This window comes from Neoarius graeffei, chromosome 3, assembly GCF_027579695.1.
Source record: "Neoarius graeffei isolate fNeoGra1 chromosome 3, fNeoGra1.pri, whole genome shotgun sequence".
Classification (NCBI taxonomy): Eukaryota; Metazoa; Chordata; class Actinopteri; order Siluriformes; family Ariidae; genus Neoarius; species Neoarius graeffei.
In genome coordinates this window covers 27,481,593-27,506,430 of record NC_083571.1, presented here as the reverse complement: position 1 = coordinate 27,506,430, position 24,838 = coordinate 27,481,593, and the positions used below count along the sequence as shown (strand labels likewise).

General features: G+C 42.4%; 1 pseudogene; it reads left to right on the top strand.

Annotated features, from left to right (window-relative positions):
• Positions 1–24,838, top strand: part of LOC132883234 (uncharacterized) — a 114,186-nt pseudogene that overhangs the window by 48,480 nt on the left and 40,868 nt on the right.

The window sequence follows — 24,838 nt, the reverse complement described above, 5'->3', positions numbered from 1 at the left end:
AATTTCAAATAACCCATAATTATATCTAAATTATAGAGCCCTGTTTCAAATTCCTAAACTCCCATTACTAATTAGTTAATTAATACAGCCGGTAACCTAATTAGCAGCCATTTGACAGCTTGGTATTTCATAGATAACTTTCCCCAATCCTACCTCACTCCCTGTCAATCCACACGCATGCAGGCGCACATTCCCCGCCAGCACACCCTGCCACATGCTCGACTATATAACGAACACCATCGACAACAATTCAAAGATTTGGAAATTACCACATACTCAACGTAAATATACAGTTGAATAATGATCCCGCTAACAGAAATGTCAACAAATCCATGTGTATGACACGATTAAAACCAATCATAAACGACCGTTTACTTTTCAGCTCAAATACACAAAGCGGTATTGGCCGGTTTCGCAAGTGGAATATCGCGCATGTGCACATCGCTCTTTCTGAATAGAAACATCCGGCGATACATCAAAACAATATGTCGAGTGAGATGCTTCGGAAATCGTGAATAAACTGATAAATTTGATATGTAACCCGAATATCGGCATATTTTGGCACTTATCCAATCGGACAAGTAACGGAGACGATGAACATGTCCGACATTAAGTCTCACTTGTCCCGGACAAGCAGACAACCGTTAATGTCGAGCCCTGAATGCGTGCACATCCTGCTGCCATGGTGTCACTAAGTGTGTCCCGATGGTCATCTGAGACTTTGGTAAACTCAGCCCTTCTCTCCTCGATCTGGCGCTCGGCCAAAATGCCACTTCCGAACAGCGCCGAACATCTCCGAAGATCAAATCAAATCAAGTTTATTTGTATAGCGCTTTTAACAATAAACATTGTCGCAAAGCAGCTTTACAGAATTTGAACGACTTAAAACATGAGCTAATTTTATCCCTAATCTATCCCCAATGAGCAAGCCTGTGGCGACGGTGGCAAGGAAAAACTCCCTCAGACGACATGAGGAAGAAACCTCGAGAGGAACCAGACTCAAAAGGGAACCCATCCTCATTTGGGCAACAACAGACAACATGACTATAATATTAACAGTTTTAACAGGTATAACCCTCAACTGTCCTCATGGGGCCGTCCTTCACAGGAGCGGTGCGATAAAACTCCGACCAGACACAGGGCACCAGGATGGATCAAGCAGGTCCGAGGGGCAGAAGAGGCCAGCATCTCAATCCCAGGATCAACATGTAACTCAGAGGGACAGATTGGGGGGGGAGAAAGAAAACACGTTGTTAGGTATGCCCTAAAAATGTCAAGTATTAAATCTGTGTGGTAGGCTCGCAGAGACGAGAGTCTTTACATCAGGCATAACACACAACAATGGCATGTTAATATGGTAAAATATATCATGACCTGCTCTGGCTGGATGCTTGATTGGGTGATGGGAGCACACTCCTCAGCAATGATGAGATGCAGATGGGACCCTTAGGGCTGGCCAAGACAATTCAGTTACATTTCACCGGGTCTGGGACATGCGACAGAAAGTCTGACGGCCAATTCCCTGCAGGCTACGATAGCCAGTCGAGGTCTCCAGCCTCTCCACCAAAAGATTTCCTGTTGACTCCATGTAACTCAGAGGGACAGATTTGGGGTGGGGGGGAGGGAAAGAAAACACAGGTGGTTAGGTATGCCCAATGTCACCTGAATAAGTAGGAACAGTATACATATTGCATCGAGTACAAGCAGGGACTCCGGCAACTAACTATGACAGCATAACTAAAAGGAGAGAGCCAGAAGGTAACACAGGCATGAGGGAGCCCCGGGACATAAAGCAGCAGCCACTACACCGTCAACAAACTCGAGTGAGCAAGCGAGTGGGGACTGACAGCATCCATACATCCCAGTTTACCAAAACACTCTATGTCTGAGGACCCTCCAGATCTACTCCTTTACCTCATAAACACCATTAACACAAGGCTTGACTAAACAGATATGTTTTCAGCCTAGACTTAAATGCTGAGACTGTGTCTGATTCCCGAACATTACTTGGAAGGCTGTTCCATTACAGTGGGGCTTTGTAAGAAAAGGCTCTGCCCCCTGATGTAGCCTTCACTATACGAGGTACCAGCAGATAGCCTGCACCTTTTGATCTAAGTAGGCGTGGCGGGTCATAGAGGAGCAGAAGTTCACTCAGGTACTGTGGTGCGAGACCATTTAGTGCTTTAAAGGTCAATAGTAGTATTTTATAATCAATACGAAATTTGATTGGGAGCCAATGCAGTGTGGATAAGACAGGCGTGATGTGGTCATATTTTCTAGTTCTAGTAAGGACTCTTGCTGCTGCATTTTGAACTAACTGGAGCTTGTTTATGCACTTATTGGAACATCCAGACAGTAAGGCATTACAATAATCCAACCTGGAGGTAACGAAAGCATGGACTAGTTTTTCTGCATCATGCAATGACATTAAATTTCTTATCTTTGCAATATTTCTGAGATGAAAGAAAGCTATCCGGGTGATGTTATCAATGTGAGTTTCGAATGAAAGACTGGGGTCAATAATCACTCCAAGGTCTTTTACTGCTGCACGTGAAGAAACAGAAAGGCCATCCAGAGTTACTGTGTAATCAGAAAACTTACTACTAGCTGTATGTGGTCCTAGCACAAGTACTTCAGTCTTGTCAGAGTTAAGCAGAAGGAAATTAATAAGCATCCAGTGTCTAATGTCCTTAACACATTCCTCAATTCTATTAAGCTGGTGTCTCTCATCAGGTTTTGCAGAGACATACAACTGTGTGTCATCAGCATAACAGTGAAAACTAATACAATGTTTACGAATAATATCGCCCAGAGGTAACATATATAGAGAAAAAAGCAGTGGACCCAAGACAGAACCTTGTGGAACACCAAACTTTACCTCGGTACGTCTAGAAATATCACCATTTATATCAACATACTGATAACGATCAGTTAGATAAGACCTGAGCCAGGAGAGGGCCATTCCCTTAACTCCCACAACATTTTCTAGTCTATCCAGAAGAATGGAATGATCAATGGTATCAAATGCTGCACTAAGGTCAAGCAACACAAGTAGCGAGACACAGCCCTGATCAGACGCCAACAGTAGGTCGTTTACTACTTTAACCAGTGCTGTCTCTGTGCTATGATGAGGTCTAAATCCTGACTGATACATTTCATGGATGTTATTCCTATGTAAATATGAGCATAACTGCTGTGCCACAGCTTTTTCAAGGATCTTGGAGATAAAGGGGAGGTTTGATATTGGCCGATAATTGGACAGCTGACAGGGATCAAGGTCAGGTTTTTTAATCAGGGGTTTGATAACTGCTAGTTTAAAGGATTTGGGTACATAGCCAATCGTAAGAGAAGAATTTATTATTTTTAGAAGCGGTTCAATTACTCCAGGCATTATCTGTTTGAATAGATGTGTCGGTAAGGGATCTAGTACGCAAGTTGAGGCTTTTGATGTAGAGATTAATGAAAGTAATTCAGTTTCTTTTAGGGGAGTAAAACATTCTAACTGATGATCTGATACAGTTATATTGTTAACTACAAGGTCACTTTCATTGTCTAACCTTAAATTAGTAGTTTGAATTTTTTGTCGGATATTCTCAATTTTGTCATTAAAAAAATTCATGAAGTCGTTGCTACTACATACTGCAGGTGTGCATGTGTCTATAGTGGACTTATTCTTGGTGAATTTTGCTACAGTATTAAATAGGAATCTAGGATTATTTTTGTTATCTTTTATTAGGGAGGAGAAATATGTTGATCTAAGAGCACTAAGAGCTTTTCTATACTTCAGGAAGCTCTTCTTCCAAGCTAATTTGAACACTACCAATTTTGTTTGACGCCATTTACGTTCCAATTTTCGAGTGGTCTGTTTTAATGTGCGAGTGTCATCATTATACCAGGGTGCTAATTTTTTGTCTCTGACCATTTTCCTTTTTAGAGGAGCTACATTATCTAAAGTATGGCGGAATGTTGACTCTAAGCATTCAGTTGCCTGATCGAGTTCTGCAGTGGCTGACAGTGACCCAATCAAAGTTGACAGCTCTGGGAGATCATTTATAAAGCTCTGTGCAGTAGTTGACGTGAAAGTACGTTTAATACAGTAGCGTGGTGAGGTGCATATATTATTACTCAGACATATTTTGAATGAGATGAGACAATGATCTGAGATAACTTCAGACTGTGGAAGTATGACTGTATTGTCTACGTTTAATCTGAATGTTAGTATTAGATCAAGGGTGTGACCACCATTATGGGTCGGTCCTATGACATTCTGCTTAATCCCGACTGAATCTAAGATGGACGCAAACGCTGTTTTTAAAGGGTCTTCTGGGTTATCGAAGTGAATATTAAAATCTCCGACAACTAAAGCTTTGTCTAAGGAAATAACCAGATCTGAGATAAAATCTGCAAATTCAGAAAGAAACTCAGAATATGGCCCCGGGGGCCTGTAAATAATAAGCAATGGAATTAACTGGGTAGACTTATTTTTCAAGGCTACATACATTATATGAGTATGAAGAACTTCAAATGTATTAAATTTATAACCAGGTTTGTGTGTTACACCTAGATAATCGTTATAAATAACCGCGACGCCTCCTCCTCTGCCAGTTAGACGAGGCTGGTGTATATAACTGTATCCAGGAGGACTCGCTTCATTTAATGCTATATATTCATTTGGCTTAATCCATGTTTCTGTTAAACACAGTACATTAAACTCCTGATCAGTAATGAGTTCATTAACCATTAGTGCTTTAGATGTAAGAGATCTAATATTTAAAGAGTCTTAAGACTCTTAATGTCTTAAGAGTCTTGGTGCTATAAAATTTAAAATATTTAAGAAAACACAACTTTAATATTTAGTCATGTAGTAACATTTTATACTGATAAAGCCAGTAAAATTGAGTTCCAACACTTTTTATTTATTTATTTATTTTTTAACAGCTGATTATTTCATATGTAAAGATACTGAAAACAAGGTGCACACATTAATTAAATGAAGTACCTTCATTAAATAATGCCATTTGGCTTGTGCTTGATAATGACAACCTGAAGTTTTTCTTTCCGTCAGTCTGCCTTGGTCTCTTGGCAGAACTTTGCTTTTCCAATGGTTTCTTCTATTAAAGCATATATATTTGCTTTGCTATAAAGCAAAGTTGATGGCTTTGCAGAGAGAAATGGATCATTTTGATGGCCAGAATGGACAAGCGGGTTAAGCGAAAAAGGACACGTCTACCCATCTTAAGTCTAAACAAATTCCAATCTTATCTCGGCTCTCCCAGCCAGCACTGCCTTCAAGGCCGTCGCTGTAGAAACGCGATTCTCCCCCTGGAGTTCACTGCAGTGAGACTGTGTGTGTGTGTGTGTGTGTGTGTGTGTGTGCTTTTTTTTCTCTTCTCTATACTTTCTTTCTGTCTGTACTATGAAAGCTAAGTTGAACCAGAGTCAAATTCCTCGTGTGTGTAACATACCTGGCAATAAAGTGCTTCTGATTCTGATATATAAAAACATTTCTTAGTAATGCAGGGTTGGACTTAAAGCAGTCCCCATTGGGAAAATGCTCTACAAAATCATAAAGGACTCCATTTTTGAAAGACCATGGAGTCCAGGGACTCGAAAATTTGAACGTCTTAGTCAAACCCTGTACCTACTGCATGGACAAAATCTTGCTGTATTTGAATATTAATCAAAAGCAACACAGTACATCTTTCACAGACAAAATACTCATTGTTAGTTTGAAATTTAGTTAAGTTCCTTTTTGATCAAAGGATTAGTGTTTTTCACGACCCAATATTTCATCTAGATTATAATGTAACAAATATAGGCAGTGTTCTCCACGGGCGCTTTTAAAGTGGCACACCGCCACATTATAATTCTGGCCCGCCACCCTTCCCTTGGCCAAAAGAAAAAAAAAGTAACTACTTCAGTATGCACCAAATAAATCGTAAAGTATTTGCTTTATTATAATTTAACTACTTAACATGCAGAAGACCATGAAATGAATGCTTATGGGGCTACGCGAAGTGGCCACGTGATTGCAATAGAAAAACATCCAGCCGGCTGCATACAGATTGTGACACACAGCTTTGCAGATTGAGGTCTATCCCTGCATTACACTACACCGCACCACATTACACCATACTGACACATGGTAACGTTGGAAGCTACAAGCTGCAGCTAGCCAGCAGCTAAGTAACTTTGCAGTGCACACGCAGATTGTTTGTAGCGTTATTGTGCAACGGTTACGCTTATCTATCGTCTTTTCTGACCATACACCGTTACAGTGATCATATAACGGCATGCACACAAGTTAAGTTCAGGTCTTTTATTTTACGTATTTGTGATTGTGTAGGCGAGAACTGCATTTTCCTGTTGCTTTACTGTTTGCTTTACTGCAGGACTTCCAGGTTCCTGGGTCAAAGGACCCAAACTATGAAGGCCGGGGTGGCTTTGTAGTGCCAGTCTTGGGCATGCACAAGCTGGTGCGCATGGACTGTAGTGGTTTCACCCCATTAACATTGTGTATTGTTTTGTTTTGTTTTTTTAAAAAACATTTATTGTAACTGGGTATTTTGTTTATGAATTATAGAGATTATGTAAATGTATGGTTTATGCAATGTTGGTAATATAAAGTAATTGGTATCTTCCAGTGGGTGGGGACAGGCCACTATATCTAGCCCTCTGAAGGGAGGTGGATTAGTTGGGTCATGGCGCTGTCTGTTATGTAGTCGTCATGTAATGTGCATGTAATCAGGTGGTGCAAACATAGTGCAATACAGTATTCTGTTTTGTAGACAAAGTCTTTTTTTGTTGTTGTAATAATTGCTTGAACTTTTATTTTATTATAATTTATTTTGTGTTAAATGTCTGCTGCTACTTTGGGAAACCAGACCCAATAAAACACCTTGTATTAAAAGTTCTATCTTTGGCCGTTGTCCATCAGATGATATGTGCAGTAAGAATGTGTTAATTTTTTATAAAATGATTGATTTAGCAATTCCTATCCATTATTGGCCAGTTTCACTGTCAAAAAAGCCAAAAGTCCGTCAGCTTCAAGGGGGGGCTTTGCTCCCCCCAGCCCCCAAACCCCTGCCACCACCTTTTATTTTTGAAAAGTGGAGAACCCTGATAGATGTCACAAAAACATGTATATTTTGCAGTACATAGGTACTTAGTGGTCACATTAAAAAAAAAAGGCCACTAAAGATTTAGACTAACCCGTTGTTGGGTCCAAGTTTGGTTTGGGGTGGAATCTTTTTCTACGGAATCCTTCTTGTTGTGATGGGTGGTGGTTGTTGAGCTCTATTTCTGCGCATTCATCATTCAAAGTGAGATCTGGCCATTATTAAAAAAGGTTCTGTTTCCGGTCCACCGGCCGGGTGAGTGCCGTTTGTGGGGTTGAAATATATATATTTTTTTAACGCTGTTTTTTTTTTTTTACATTTTTTTCGGGGTTGTAAATCTAAAATCGAACTTGACATTTACGCATTTCCAGGGCTTTCCACTAAGGCTCATACTAGCCAGCCATGACAAATAAGCCAGCCGGGGGGGGGGGGGGGGAGTAAACACAAAACTAGAGACGACAGTCCCCCTGTTGCCCCTTTTCCACCAAAGCAGTTCCAGGGCTGGTTCGGGGCCAGTGCTTAGTTTGGAACCGGGTTTTCTGTTTCCACTGACAAAAAACTGGCTCTGGGGCCAGAAAAACTGGTTCCAGGCTAGCACCAACTCTTTGCTGGGCCAGAGGAAAGAACCACTTACGTCAGCGGGGGGGCGGAGTTGTTAAGACCGACAACAATAACAAGACTGCGAAAGATCGCCATTTTTAATCGACGAGAAGCAGCAGCTGTACAAACGCGAAGTCATCCATTATTATTATTGTTGTTGTTGTTGCTGCTGCTTCTTCCGCATTGTTTTTGCTTCAATATTCGCGCCAAGGTTTATGCAAACGTAGCGACGTAACTGACGTATACAGCGACGTAATGATGTGTCTTCTCTTAGCACCGCGAGCGATGGAAAAGCAAACTGGTTCTCAGCTGGCTCGCAAGTTGAATGAGTTATGAACCAGCACCAGCACTGGCTCCGAACCAGCCCTGGAACTGATTTGGTGAAAAAGGGGTATGTGTGAAATGGTGAGAGTGATGCAGTGCGCGTATCGCAGGCTATGAGGCTCCGATGCTCCGAGCCTGTGTGTGTTTGAGAGAGAGAGAGCAGCCCCTCCCCTCTCTGCTCCCTGAGTGGAGCTTGTCACCTTGGTAACGGTGCTCAGGTGCAGGGAAGAGACACAATATGACAAGCAAAGAGCGCTTTTTCTCAGAGTTCCCTCTCCTCAAACAACGGGGATTTACACGGAAACGAAAGGAGCTTTTCACAAAATTCTTGCTCATTGAGTGCTACAAGGCTTCCATGAACACATTTATGTAATTTTTTTTGTCCCTAGTGTAAAAAATGAGGACAATAGAGAGAGTTAAAAACAAGTGACATTTCTGATTTTGCAGTAAAAGCGCTGCCAGGTTTATAATGGGAGTCTATGGGGCAGAGTGGCTGTCCTCTCCTCACTTTCAGGCTTCTCATTCAAAAACTGTAAATCCTATCGCTCAGGTAGACACATTGTGTGAATCAAGACAAGTGTGACTACAACTTTTGAGAAAATTGTGTGTAGAGTGAAATTTGTGGCTGAAAACACAGTTTAAATGAGAAAGTTTGAGCTACTTTTTCAAGCTCTCTACACTCTAACTTAACGAGCTCCACGGAAGTGTAACGCAATAGACACCCATTATAAAGCCTGATTTTCTCCAGAATTGATCATGGTGTTTGATCTGTGACTGATCGAAAAGTATACAACCTAGCAAAAAAGTTGAATGCCAGATCCACACAGGAGAAGTTTGTCTCTGTTTTAAAGTTTGAATCATGTCTCTAGGTGAAAGCATGCCAGAGCAGCGGATGTTTGAAAAACATTGAAAATGTGCGATTTTTTTCAATTCCATAGAAAATGAATGGGAAATTTTGTGTGATTTTTTTTTTCGCGACTATGTCGCGAAAAAAATCGTAGAATGCTGAACAAAGTAATAGCATAGTGAGTCCGATCGAGCCGCACGTTTTATTGTATTGTTTGTCTGTGTGCGATGTACGGTTATTGGGTTATTCGAAATCGAAATTTGTACGGAAGATGAAAAACGGAAGAACAAGAGTTTGCTGTGCTTTGCTCCCTATATGGGAGTCAATAGTTTGCAATGCATAGCACTGCATCACTAATAATAAACTCCTGTGCATGCAGTTCCCAGGATTAAATGTATTTTCCACAGACCATTTGTTTATTAATTTTATTCAAATACAAAGTAAAATGGCAGTAAATCATCTTTCTTTTCTTGCGTATTGCATCATGAGGCGTTCCTGGCTTGTAAATCTCTTATTTTCAGTGCATGACACATTCACGCAACTGAGCATGCTATGAATTAACAACGACAACGGTCTGCAGTGGTGGCTACACAATTAAACGCTCAGTGAACATTTCTCCATTTGTGTATGCAAATACACTCCAACGACTCAGTTTGGTTTCATTTACAACCAACGGTGTCTTTTGATGCCAGCACGTAATTGAACAAGAGAAGACTGGTTTACCGGAGACAAAATAAGCGTTATCTCTGCTTCTGTTCCCTCCGATGTCGCCTCCGACGGCCCCGACACACTACTGCCTCCGCCGAGTGCGCGCGCGCACACCGCATGTCGAGGCCGCAGATGAGTTACTCTCCCTTGATCAACAAAGTCGGCGGGGAATTTGTGGTTATTATCGGTACAAACAGTGCGAATCACAACTTAAATGAGTGCGGTTCAGTTTGACATTATTGTCAGTCCGTTAGATAAACATTTAATTTTATTAAAATTGAAAATTAATATTTAGAGCCTGTGGGCTACAAAAATAATAGTCATTAAAGTAGCCGGCTGGACTTAATTGTGTAGTCGGCTGTATGGCCGGCAGCCGGCGCTTGTGGAAAGCCCTGTTGAATCAGCTCTGCGCATGCGCCGTGCGGCACAAAAAAATGGCAGCCACCATGAAGGAAGGAGATTCGGAGTTTTCAAACATTTGCTTAAGTGTGAAATCGCAAAATGGTATTCTAGCGAACAACAAAATAGTAAAGATTCAGAAAAACAAATCATTCAGTGATCATTTTAATAGTGTAATTTCATCCGAACTAGGCCTAACGGTTGATTTAGAACTACAAGAAGTCCGTGTGTCGGACATTTTAAGTACCTTTGTAAAAGTTTTGCAAATGTTGCAGTCAGCATTTAAAATGCTAACTTAAAGTTTTTGTACAAGTTTCAGTTAATTAAACTGTCATTTTATTAAATGTCTGCTTTTGTAATAAAAAAGTACTGAAAGAAAAGGCAAACACAGCATTGCGATTTCTTATCCATCAATTAAAAAAAATCCCTCCCTCCCTACTGAAAATTTTTTTGCTCACCCGGTGGACAGGAAACGGATTTTTTTTTTAAGGATGGCCTCTGTTGATAGTGAACTACTAGAAGTTTCTGTAACTGGAAGATTCTTGTTAGGCAGGTTGTCTTTCTTCTTGAAGAAAGATGATATGCTTCTTTGTGCCATCATGAGAAGAAGAAATCATGCAGTGTGTCTTGTGTGAATTCTTGCATCAGTGTGAAATTGGTGTATGGGACAGCGTGGCTAAAATATTTGGGGCATGTGGTTGGGACCCGTCTGGATAGATTGGAGACCTTTTTTGAATCATAAAACAGTCCATAAATGCCTACATTTTATATATAAATGTTTCTCATTTATATTTTAGATCACTACAGATTAGCATTTTTATCACAGCAAGAATTTTCCATGGTCTGTTAACTCTGGAAAATTTTTTCCTGTGTATGCACTACAGCGCGCACACCAACTGATCTGCTCATCAGAAATAGAAGAAATATTTATACTTACCTTTGATCTTTGGCTGGATCAAGTTGAAGTTTAAAAATAAAAAAGGCACTGTTCATCAGGGTCACGGTTCTCAAAATTGAATTGAATCACTGTCCTGAATCATCCGACGCGCATAAAATCTGCGTGCCGTCTTGCAACAAGTTTTACCTCCAAACAGCCTGAACTATGTCTGACAGCATGGCAGGTGAGAGATGACGTTCTCACACACCTTTTTTTATTTTTTGCTTTTCAGCTTTAACGTCCGTTTAGGTACCCAGACATGTGCGCGCATACACAGTTGCATTTTGGTCTGGGGAAATCTCTTCTCTCTGTTCTCCACAGTCACTGCAACAAACACACACAACATTAATTGACAACAGGTGCATTGACTTTGCCACTCACCTTCCCTGGCCCCGCCCTACATTCACAAACTGACACTAAGCCACACCCCCACTGCCACAAATGCATTTGAAGTTCTTCATACTAACTGTCCAGGTTTTTGTGTCATGCCAAGATGATCATTATAAAGAATCGCGATGCCTCCTCTTCCAGTTAGACGAGGCTGGTGTATATAACTGCAACCAGGAGGACTAGTTTCATTTAATGCTACAGACTCATTTGGTTTAATCCATGTTTCTGTTTAAACACAGTACATTAAACTGCTGATCAGTAAGAAGTTCATTAACAGTTTATGCTTCAATGTAATGGTACCTGTGTGATGACTCTGTGCAGGTAGCAGATAGACAGTTTAGCCTGTCCGTCTGCTCCCTGGCCTTGGCTCTGGATTGTCACAGATCAACTAGGCCTGTTCTGAAACTATGAGCTATGCTGCGAGAAATGAGAGCAGCATCTTCCTGAGTGGGATGGATACCGTCTTGCCCTAACAGATTTGTTGTTTGATCTTTAGCTGTGTGAGGACATGAAAACAGAGACATCCATGGATGGAGAGACCTCAGAAGCCTGTGTGAAGAAAGAGGAGACGCTGGAGCTGAACATCTACAACTATGGAGACGGTCTGGACAACCCACCTGAAGGTGTCTCCGTTAAAGTGGAAGATCCTGGCGATAAAGACTATCTCTGTAAGACATTAGGCCACTCTGGTGCTCAGTAACACTCACTGTTTATTCTACCCTGCACACTATCTGGTGCACTAAAAGTGCAATACAGTACATTTGGGATGTAGCCTCAGTCTCTCTTATTTTAATCAACAAATTGTGACACTGAAATTTAGATTTTTTTATTGATTAAAGTATGAACTTTGTTTGTAGAGCGTGTAACATGGTAGCGAGGAGTGAGAGAAACGTATTTGTTTATTTAAAATACTTTAGTCGTTATAAACTGATGTTAACCTGAACAAAAAAAGCATGGAATATCACACGATGGGTGTGTGTAAAAATCTGTGCCGCGTGATTTTATTTTCATATAACAGCACGGCCCAAAGTGTATGATTCCCCTCAAACCATAGTGATTTGCTTGCTATTGCAATTTTTAATTTATTAATGAATGACTCATTCAATGTTTAATTGGTTTCTGTTTATATTTAATGTGGCATAATGTCTGTCATTCTCTCCAGCCACTCCTGTGTTTTATTCTGAGACAAAAAAAAATGTGCGATGTCCTGTGACTGAGAAACCAGAAAGCACAAAGTCCTCTGTCCTGAAGACACTTCCATCTTGGGAAACTTACTGACTGATACCTGGGTCTCCTTCCATAAATGTTAAATAAATGTGTCGTGACATCTTCACCACATTAGAAGATTATAGGGTTTTTTTTTCCCTCTTTCTTCCACCCAGTTATTTTTTTTATTTTTTATTTTTTGTCCAGTGTGGTCACCTGCTAGTATCCACCCACTAGCCAGGTCTCTCTAACCATGTGAGTGAAGGCTAACATGTACTTCCTCCAAGACATGTAAAGCCATCAAACTCCTCTTTTTCAACTGAAGCTCATGCTGTGTGTAAATTACTCTTATTGACGGTATATAAGCAAGTTAACTACTTCCTGTAAGTTTTATTTTTGTTAGTACCTTTTACGTTTCGGTTCTTTTATTTTGAAGCCCTTCTGGCGTACTCTCATCTGAGAGTCAGCAACTTGCCCATAGGTGTTCACACGTGAACGGCAGCTAATTGAAGAGTGTACGGAAGGAAAAGGTGTTTTGAAGATGTTGCCTTGCAGTGTAAAGTTTCGTTATGGATAATTAAGCACCTAGCTGGAAATGGGAACAAGGTATTGTGTGTTTCAACTTGTTTTATGACTGATTGCTGTGACGTGCCTGCTGCTGCTACTACTTCACCATGTGCTGTCTACATGGATTCATCATGAACATGTCCCGACGTGTCAGCACATGATCCACTTCGGCAATCCAGGCAGCGGTTTCATGGATTCGACGCAATGGTCAAGTACGGTCACATTCACTGACATTGAAGCAGAACTGTGAGTACGCACCTATATTACACAGTCTACAGACTGCAACAAGGTGAGCTCCACATGAACAGCCCTTTTAGACTGAACCAGTGAACTTTTCATACTCATCTTCTCATCTACAGCAAAGGAGAGAAACTGTTGCTTACACTCACACATGAACACATTCACATAGACTCTTTATTAAAGACATTTCATATTTTTTGCATACCAAGTACTTTGAGAAGTGTGTTCATTACAGTACTTACCTGGACATTTCCAGTTGTTTGAGTGTCTGCACGTTAATGCAGCTCTGCTAGTTGTTCATGCTCATATTCTGATTTTTGCATTTCAAGTACTTTAAGGTTTGCCTTTATTGTAATACTTACCTGGATATCTACAGCAACTTTCTGTTTATTGCAAAGGTTCGATCATACTTGTTAAGAGGTTTCTTCTGACTTAATAATTTCAAATTTAGTTGATAATGTCAAAGTCAGGTAGCTTCAAGGAGACAGAGGAGCAGATGCCTGGTTCCCAGCACGAAGTTCAAGACTTCCAGAGTGAGCTCCACTCAGTGGCAGTTGTATCTGAGACACCTGGCCTGAAGGGCCTCGACGCTCTGAACATGCATGGAACCCGACAGAGAAAATGCGCGCACTACAAGATGAAGAGGCCAAGAAAAAGGAGAAACAGCTGCTCTCCATGTACAAAAAATGGAAGCTCGACATATGCAAAGCAAGAGATCAGCTGAAGACATACATGTCAGAGAGTGAGCTCTGGCCTCTCATTGAAGAGCTTAAGAAAGTGAAGGAAGACGTAATGAACCTGTATTTTGGAATTCGAGATCTTGCCACACCTTCCACCGGCGTGAGAAGAAGAGTTGACACTTGCGAATCAGTTACCACAGAAATCATCATCATCATTGCCTACGGCAGAGCAATAGACGAAGAAGGTGAGTTTAACGAGGACATGGAAAGACGCCACCTTCATGAACTGCTCCACCGTGACTATGCAAAGTCTGTCTATGGATCTGCTGCTTCCTTGACAAGTCACAGCAAGTCTGACCAACACTCCACAGCTTTGTCCATGGCAGCCAAGCGTGCAGATGCAGCTGCAGAGCTAGCAGTGAAGGAAGCAAATTATGAAATGATGGAGGCAGAAGAAAGACAAAGAGAAGTCATCCGAGAGTTAGAGGAACAACAACAGAAGGCTCTGGAGGCACAAAGGCATGAGTTGGAGTGATTGCAGGCAGTGAAGGAAGTGCGGGCAGCTCAAGCTAAGCTAAAGGTATACGATAAAGAGTCGGAACACGAAGCTGCTGACTGCATTAATGATGAAAGGAACAAGGAAACAGAGTGTGCCTGTAACTGCAGTCCCTCTATCTCATGTTGCAACACCCCCTCACACAGATGTTTCCCCTCTTGTTCGGGTCTTTCAAGACAGCATAGCCTTAAATAGGCTCCCTGTTCCAGAGCCATTTGTCTTCAATGGTGATGCAATACGGTTCATTGAATGGAAAGCAGCGTTTACCTCACTCATTGACCAAAGAGCAATCACACCAGTTGAAAAACTCTATTATCTGAAGAAACACATTGGTGGTCCAGCATGCCAGGTGCTAGAAGACACTTTCTTCCGGAATGATGATGAAGCCTATCAGGAGGCCTGGAACAAGCTGAATCATCGCTTTGGCCAGCCATTCGCCATTCAGCGAGTATTCAGAGAGAAGCTCACCAATTGGCCAAGGATTCAACCTAGGGATGTTCAAGGACTCAGAAACTTCTCAGATTTTCTGAATGTCTGTCAAGATGCCATGCCTCACGTCAAGGGTCTTGACATACTAAATGACTGTGAGGAGAACCAGAAGCTTGCCCACAAACTACCAGACTGGGCAGTTTCACACTGGAACTGACAAGTCACCCAATGCCTGAACGAGAAGCAAGAATTTCCAAGTTTCAAGGACTTTGCAACATTTGTGTCAACTGAAGCTGAGATTGCCTGCAATCCAATTACATTGCTTCATGTTCTTCATTCATCAGACTCGAACACTGAGAAGAGAAATCTCAGAGACACAAAGAGAAACGAGGCCAGTGTTCTCACCACTCACACAGCTACAGACAACACAAATCAAAGGTCAGACCAGAAAAGGGCTAAAGCTCCATGCATCCTTTGTCAAGATAACAGACACCAACTTCATGCATGTCCCAAGTTCACAGGGATGTTTTTGGCAGAACGACAGAACTATGTAAAGGAGAAGAAACTGTTATGGATGCTTAAAATCTGGACACAGTGCAAAAGACTGTCGTCATAGTCACTGCTGCGACAACTGCAAAGGAAGGCATCCTACAGTCCTCCATGATTACAACTATGGAAAGGAAAGGTGTTCATCTGAAACAGGGATGAATCCAAGTGCTGCTGCTGCAACATCACTCAGTGTAACAGGCGAAGGCTCATCCTACACATCGATGGTAATACCAGTGTGGGTGTCAACTAAAAACAGTTCAACAGCTGAGAAGCTTGTCTATGCTCTACTCGACACTCAAAGTGATACAACATTCGTCAACCAAGAAGTGAGCGACAGTCTAATTGCTGACAAGTATCCAGTGAAGTTGAAGTTGACCACCATGAATGGGGAAAAAACACAGTTCTCCCAAGTGAGAGTGTCTCCGGCCTTCGTGTAAGGGGATACAGTTCTGCTGTTCAGGTTGATCTTCCAGTTGCCTACACGAAGGATTGCATACCCATTAACCATGCTCACATTCCCACTTGTGAGACGGCGAAACAATGGAGTCATCTCAGAGAACTAGCAGACGAAATCCAACCACTAAAGGACTGTGAAGTAGGACTTCTTATAGGCTACAACTGCTCCAGAGCCATGGCACCAAGGCATGCCATCCTAGGAGGAGATGAGGAACCCTGTGCAATACGGACAGACTTAGGATGGACTATTGTGGGGCGCTCATCCCAAGGCCATGATCCGTTGAGCACAAGTCGCCTGTGTCACAAAATCACGGTTAAAGAGCTGCCTCTGGTAACTTCTGCCAATGCTATTCGCATTCTAGAATCTGACTTCAAGGATGGCAGTGAAGACAGCAAAGCAGTGTCACAAGACATCGCCTTCCTCCATAAGCTAGATGAGGGTATACGGAAAAACGCGCATGTCCACTTTGAAATGCCCCGCCCTTCAAAAACAGACCTAGCTTGCCTGATAACAAAGACTCAGCCATGATACGCCTCAACCACCTGAAAAGGAAACTGCAACGGGACGAAAGGTATAAGGAGCGGTATGTCAAGTTCATGGAGGAGGTAATCGAGAAGGAAGATGCAGAGCAGGTTGAAGATGGTGGGAGTGAAGGTGAGAGATGGTACAGTCCCCATCACGGTGTTCATCATGCAAAGAAGCCGGAAAAGCTTCGCATAGTGTTCGATTGTGCTGCCAGATGCAAAGGAACCAGCCTAAATGACCACCTCCTCTCTGGTCCTGACATGCTGAACAAGTTGAGTGGTGTTCTCATTTGCTTTCGACAACACCCTGTTGCTCTGATGTGCGACATTGGAAAAAATGTTCCATCAATTTCATGTGTACGAGGCTGATCGCAACTACCTGCGCTTTCTCTGTCGGAAGCAAGGAGACTTGAACTCCCCACCCAGCGAGCTCCGGATGAAGGTGCATCTGTTCGGTGCTGCTTCTTCTCTTGGATGTGCAAACTACAGGCTGAAGCATCTAGCTAAAGAGAATAGCAACCTCTACCATAAAGGCTCCCAGTTCATCATGAGGGATTTTTATGTAGACGACGGGCTTGCCAGTGTTGAAAGCACTGAAGATGCTATTCAGCTTGCCAGAGAAGCTCGCAAACTGCACCACGGGTGGTCTGCGACTACACAAGTTTGTGTCGAACGACAGAGACGTTCTAGAGAGCATACCACCCTCAGAACGAGCAACTAATGTGAAAAATATGGACCTCACCTTCGACAACCTGCCACTTGAGAGAGCCCTAGGGATTCAATGGGATGTGGAATCCACCCACTTCCGGCTTAACGTCAGCCTAAAGGATCAGCCTGCAACACGCCGCGGCATCATGTCTGTAGTGGCTTCCTTGTATGACCCTCTCGGGTTTGTGGCGCCTGTTCTGCTCAAAGCGAAGATCATTCTTCAGGAGATGTGTAGGCAAGGCACAGGCTGGGACGATCCTCTCCCAGACGAACTTCGTCCAGAATGGGAACAGTGGAGAAGTGATCTAGCCCAATTAGATAATGTTACCATATCCCATACCTACTCACCTGCTGGATTTGGAAAGGTCACAAAGACAGAGCTGCATCATTTCTCGGATACTAGCCTTAAGGGTTATGGCCAGTGAGACTTCAAAATGAAGAGGGCGATGTTCACTGTGCCTTAGTTGTAGGAAAGGCACGCATCTTACCATCCAAGGTCACAACTGTTCCGAGATTGGAACTAACAGCCGCAGTTGTTTCTGTGAAGATAAGCAACATGCTCAAGGACGAATTTGCATCTACTGGGACTGCGGAGTTCTTCTGGACTGATTCTAAGGTGATTTTAGGATATATCAACAATGAAGCATGACGATTCCACACCTTTTGTGGCTAATCGTATTCAGAAGATTCATCTCAGCTCACCCCCTCAGCAATGGAGATGCATCCCAACCAATGAGAATCCTGCTGACCATGCTTCTAGGGGCTTGACTCCCAGCGAGCTTCGTTCATCCACCTGGCTCACTGGACCCAAGTTCTTATGGAACAAGGAAATGAAGCTGCCTGTTGCTGAGATTCCAGAGTTAATGATTGGAGATCCAGAGGTCAGAAGTGCTGTCGTGCTTAGCACAAGAACCACAGAACGAGTAAGCCTTGTTGATTGCTTGTTAAGCTCTCATCTTGGTCACTGGCTACTCAAGCTGTTGCACCCATACTAAGGCGCATCAGCAAAAACAGATCAAACAGTCTCACCACTGTAACAGAACGAGAACATGCAGAACATTGCATAATCATAGACCTGCAGAAAAATGTGTATCAAGAGGAGTTGAAACTGCTGAGCAAAGGGATTCCCCTACCATCTCAAAATCCATTATACTTGCTTGATGCCTTCCTTGACAAAGATGGCATCCTCAGGGGTGGGAGGTAGGCTGTGCAGCTCTTCTCTTCCCGACTCCATCAAGCACCCTGCAGTCATCCCCAAGGATCATCACATTGCAAAGATGATCATTGCTCATCGCCATGAAAGGATGAAACATCAAGGCAAAGGTCTTACCATTAATGACATCAGGTCCCATGGATTCCTGGCATCAATCGGGCAGTAGCGTCCTACATTTGTCAATGCGTTACCTGTAGACTGCTTTGGAAACCAACGGAAGAGCAAAGGATGGCTGATCTACCCCCTGAACGTGTGGAACCATCACCCCCCCCTTTACCTTCTGTGGAATGGACTACTTTGGTCCATTTTTTACAAAGCAGGGTAGAAAGGAGAGCAAGAGGTGTATGGTCTTCTCTTCACTTGCCTTAGCTCCCGCGCCATCCATATTGAGATGCTTGATGACATGTCCACTGACGCCCTCATAAATGACCTACGATGCTTTATTGCCATACGTGGCACTGTTCGTCAAATCAAGTCTGATCAAGGAAGCAACTTTGTTGGAGCCAAAAATGAACTCGAAGCTCTAAAAGATCTCAGTGCAGACTGGCTGGCTGCATTTCTTGCTGAGAAACAATGCAAGTTCAGCATGAATGCACCCTATGTGAGGCATGTTGGAGGGGTGTGGGAGAGACAGATTAGAACAGTGAAAGGCATCCTAAGGCCACGCTTGCTCTTTCTTCTGGTAGGCTAAATGATGCTTCGCTACGAGCTTTCCTCTATGAAGCTATGGCAATCGTCAACAGCTATCCACTGACTGTTAACAACCTCAGTGACACCCCACCCCACACACAGCCTCGAGCCACTCACCCCTAATCATCTCCTAACTATGAAATCTGTCAAGGCCTTGCCTCTTCCAGGTGAGTTCATCAGAGAAGACATGTATAGCAAGAAAAGGTGGCGACATGTTCAATACCTGGCAGAACAGTTTTGGAGTCGATGGCGAAAGGAATACCTGGCCAACATTGCCCTCAGACAGCGCTGGCATACCCCCAGGAGAAATCTGCAAGTTGGAGATATTGTAATGATGAAAGGAGAGGATGTGCACAGGAACGAGTGGAGGTTGGGCAGAGTTTCAGAAACCACTACTGACCAAGACGGACTAGTAAGGAGAGTTAAGGTCTGCCTTGGTGACAGGAAGCTTGGCAAGAAAGTGGAGCGTCTCCACAAGATGTCTGAAGTGGAGCACCCAGTCCAGAAGCTAGTCTTGCTGCTGGAGACTGATTTAAGCCTGTTCACCCTATAGTTAATAATACCTTCTAGCTATAGCTTGTAAGCTCATAGTTCATGGTTTAAAAGGGTTTTCCACCTTCTAAACAAGTTATTTGTATAGGGAAGGTCATTTTCAGTTTGAAATCATTTGTGCCTAATGTAAACCGTATACTATTCCATTATTTACTCATGATTGGTGGGAGTGTAAATTACTCTTATTGACGGTATATAAGCAAGTTAACTACTTCCTTCAAGTTTTATTTTTGTTAGTGCCTTTTACGTTTTCGGTTCTTTTATTTTGAAGCCCTTCTGGCGTACTCTCATCTGAGAGTCAGCAACTTGCCCATAGGTGTTCACACATGAACGGCAGCTAATTGAAGAGTGTACGGAAGGAAAAGGTGTTTTGAAGACGTTGCCTTGCAATGTAAAGTTTCATTATGGATAATTAAGCGCCTAGCTGGAAATGGGAACAAGGTATTGTGTGTTTCAACTTGTTTTATGACTGTTTGCTGTGACGTGTTATCCTAATTAACTGCCGAAAGGGTGTTTACATATATCGTTGTATTAGCCATGCTAAGGTTAGCTTATGCGAAAGGGTGCTACATGGATAAGCTGTAATGTCGTGTTAATGCTGGTTTTCTAGCTTTTCATGTGCTTTGACCGATTTATATGTGAGTGAATATTTGATAAATGTCCACTTGTGTAGTTAACTGGCATTATGGAAAGGTTTATGCTTATGAGAGCTAATTTTATTTTATTTATTCATCTGCAGCTCTTACGGTGTTTGTGAAAGGAAGTATATTTGTGTTCAAATTAAGGATGACGGCTGAACATAAATGCTTCTTGAAACATCAGTAAGCTTCATCATTGTCTGGCTGGGGTTCGCTATACTGTGCCATATGATAGCAAAACACACCTGGAGGACAGTGCTATGTGCTCTGTTCCCCACATACATAAGCGCGCAGAAGATCCCAACCAGTTGTGATTTAATAGGGGACAGAGAGTATGCCCCTCATTATGCCCCTGGAATGGGATGTTCAATAAGAGACAGTGGGTGTGAGAGACAGGAGTCCAAATATACTGATTTCGGGCATCACAGTGGCGCAGCTCCAGGGTCCTGGATTCGATTCTAAGCTCGGGTTGCTGTCTGTGTGAAGTTTTGCAAGTTCTCCCCTGTCAGTGTAGGTTTCCTCTGGGTCCAATGGTTTCTTCTTCAGCAAATTAGTTATGCTTAAATTGCCATTCAGTTTTAAAATGTTTAAAATGCTAAAAACATTTTAGCAAATAAAAACATCAAATATCAAAAAATAAATAAATAAATTGCCATTCGGTGTGTGTGTGTGTGGGGGGGGGGTTGTTGTGTTTTTTTGTTTTTAATTAAATATGAATCCTGTATGTATGGCATTGGGGGGGGGAAATGTCTAGATTTAGAAATTCCATAATTGTCAGCAAGCTCAAATAGAGATGTGCGTTGGACTATTTTTATTTACTTACTTTCTTACTTACTGTGTGGACAGTTAATTTTGTTTGTACTTGCATGTGATTTCATAACAAATTTGGGAAATTCTGTTCCCCAGAAGATAAGCAAACAAGTAGCTGAATTTAAAACAACCCTGACCAGGCAAGTCCTAAGAGAATACTGTAAATACATCATTCAGTGCCACAGTCGTGTTAATGAACATTCATTTTATTTTGCCCTGCAAGCTTCGTATCTGACCATTTTGTTTACTCCCACAAGGAAGTAAAAAAAAACCCCTCATACTCGTATCCAGTACTGGCACGAAATATGGAAATGCCTAGGAAAAGATCGATTTTGCATACTTAATCCGTGCAAATGACATCAGAATCTGCACTGAAGACAACTGAAATACATTATGAAGATACAGAGACACCTTTTAACCACAATTTTATACTTTAACCATGAAAACACTAGCAGTTTTGGCCATCGTTGTGTGATAAACATCATAAAAAATATTGGAAGTAGTATCTCTTTTTGTTTAGTTTAGCCCCAAAACCAACCTTAATCGCTCCTTGTTGGGCAATCCTACCCTGATATGCTACTTATTCCACAGGTGAAAACCATTAACTAAATCATGTGGTCTCTACAAAGAATTCATTAGAAAAAGTATTTATCCTCTGACTACAGCCAGGCAACAGGCAGAAATGGCATCAGAGAGAGAAACTACAGAAGAGCAGCGTATTAGGATGAAAGTTTTGTGGGAGGAGGGCCATTCATAATGAGCCATAGCAAAGAAACTGCATGTGACCCACAGTGCTGTCTGGAAATGCCTCAAGCATCACCAGAAGACTGGGAACTTTAAGAACATTTCAGGCAGAGGAAGGAAGAAAAAGTTGACTAAAGCTGATGTCCAGTACCTCAAGACTACATCCCTATGAGAGAGGAAGAAATCCAGCAAGGAACTAGCACAGGACCTCCAAGATGCTACAGGCAAGGATGTCTCCCCACACCTGGTTAGGAAGACGCTCTCAGCAGAAGGCCTCAAAGGTCATGTGTCAACGTGCAAAACTTTTGTTGAGAGGTGGAAATAAGCAGAAGAGACTTAACTGGGCAAAAATTCACAGGAGTTGGACTTCTGAGCAGTGGAAAAGGGTCATGTTCTCAGATGAGAAGAAATTTGAATTATTTGGCAACGCTATGCAACAGTCAGTGCGTTTACATGCACATAGAGAAAATCGAATTTCTGCCGTTGCTCGACTGAAATCGAAGTTCAAAATGCCATGTATACACCTTAATTCGGCTGAAATTGAACCGAACTTGATTTCTCGGAATCGAGCTACACGACCTAGATTATGCGATTTCTGCTGAGCTACTTAGTGCATGTATACCCTATTGAGCTACGTATTCGAGCTACTTACTTCAGCACTGCCCCTTCCGGAAGTGACGAGTGACGAGACCACAAGCGGGAAACACAACAGCCTCGGTCGGCATGACAACGGCATGAATCTTTTTCTTTTTGTGGCATTGTTTGCACTGTTAAAATTTAGCTCACTTACTGTATCACCAAATACATCTGTACAGCTGTTGCATAGCTGTGAATTGTGTACATAAACAAGTCACTGTATGTGTGTGTGTGTGTATATAGATGTCCAACATCTGAAGAATGTCAATAAAAACAAAACAATTTAACTTTTTGTGTGTTTATTAAGACAAGTTAAATTGTAAGCAAAAAAAATATATTTTTTTGTAAGCAAAAAATGGACTTTAGAAAAATATACAATTGTGCAAAATAAGTTGTCTTACAAAACAGTGGTCTGCGCAGGGCAGTTTGTAGCCATACAGTCTGTTAGAGCAAGCCTAACAGCTTGAGCACGGAACTGCCAATGTTGCCAGATTGGGGGGTTTTAAGTGCTTTTTGGCAGATTTGAACGTTTTGGGCTGGAATACGTCAGCAGTATCTGGCAACAGTATAGCTCTTCTTCATGACGACAACCGGAAGTGTACCAACACGATGGGGCGTGTAGCGCCACGTGTGGCTCGGGTGCACAATGCACCTTGTACAATAGCCCGATTTCACTTGTGCATGTAGGATTGGATTTCTCTGGCACCCCTGCTGGGACCCTTTGCTCGATTACCGACAGTAGCTCGATTTGGATGTGCATGTAAACGTACTGACAAAGTCAGGTGCAGAAAGGGAGAAAGATACAAGGCAAACTGTATTTCTCCCACAGTAAAACATGGCGGAGGGGTCCTGCAAGTATGGGGAGCCATCACCTACAATGGAGTTGGTCATCTCTACAAAATAGATGGGACCCTCACTGCTGACAAGTACAGACAAATCCTTATCCATCATGCTGAGCCTTCTGGAAGAGCTCTCATTGGCAACAACTTTATCTTCCAGCAAGATAATGACCCAAAACACACAGCCAGGATGGTTAAACAGTATTTACAAAACAAAGAACAAGATGTCAGCTTGACAGTTCTTGATTGGCCAGCCCAAAGTCCTGACATGAATATAATTGAGCAAGTCTGGAACTACATGGAGCGAGAGAAGGTGAAAAGGGCTCCTTCAAACCTGCCACAGCTCTGGGAAGTGTTGCAAGACATATGGAGATCAATTCTACTTGATTTTATTCATAAACTTTATGATGGCATGCCTGATCATGTCAGTGCACTTCAGTGTCAAGGGGTTCCATACCAAATATTGATAATATTTTAGAATTATTTACTCTGGTTACTTGTAACATTTGTTTGTTATGATGAAAATGTTTAGTTTATTAAGAGAACTTGAGAACAAAAGGTCAAATTGTGTTTTGTCATTTTGGTAGGTGTTTCCATATTTTTTTGTCAATACTGGTACCTTGTTGTGTCCTGTTTGATCCCAGTCCTGATGGACACCTCTAGTCTCAGCCAGATGCTCAGTGAACCTTACTGGCAAGCTTTCTTAGGATAACCTTTATACAGTACTAATGTACTGTATATGGTCTTGGATAGACACACACACAGATTGCACACACATTTGGGCCTCATTTCTTCCTGTTGTGTTTTCTCTACTCCCAGACTGTGAAGTTTGCAAATCCTTTTTCCTCAACAAATGCGAGGTTCATGGACCACCCTTCATCCCCGATACTCCTGTTCCCATGGGAGTCCCTGACCGAGCCAGACAAACACTTCCTCCTGGGCTAGAAATCCAGAAGTCCAGTATTCCTGATGCAGGCCTGGGAGTATTTAATAAGGGGGAGACTGTTCCAGTAGGTGCACACTTCGGCCCCTGCCAGGGAGAGCTGGTGAACCGAGAGGAAGCCAAGAACAGTGGAGAGTCCTCCGTTGTGAGTTTGTCATAAATTTTATAATAAAGATTGTGTATTTTTATGTAACAAAATATGATGACTAGATGAAGGTAGCTCCAATTAATATCAATTTCTTCTTGCAGATGATATGTGGAGTAGTGGTGTAAATCGCAAGTTTGAGCACAATGCGGTCCGACATCGGTTCTTTTAGCCAGTGTGGTGGAACTTGCCTGTTACTAAAAATACTAGTAACACCTCAGTGCTCAAGTTGTCTGTGTCTATGTGTCAGCCCTGTGATGACCTGGCGACTTGTCCAGGGTGTACCCCGCCTTTCGCCCATAGTCAGCTGGGATAGGCTCCAGCTTGCCTGCGACCCTGTAGAACAGGATAAAGCGGCTAGAGATGATGAGATGAGACAGTATATACCC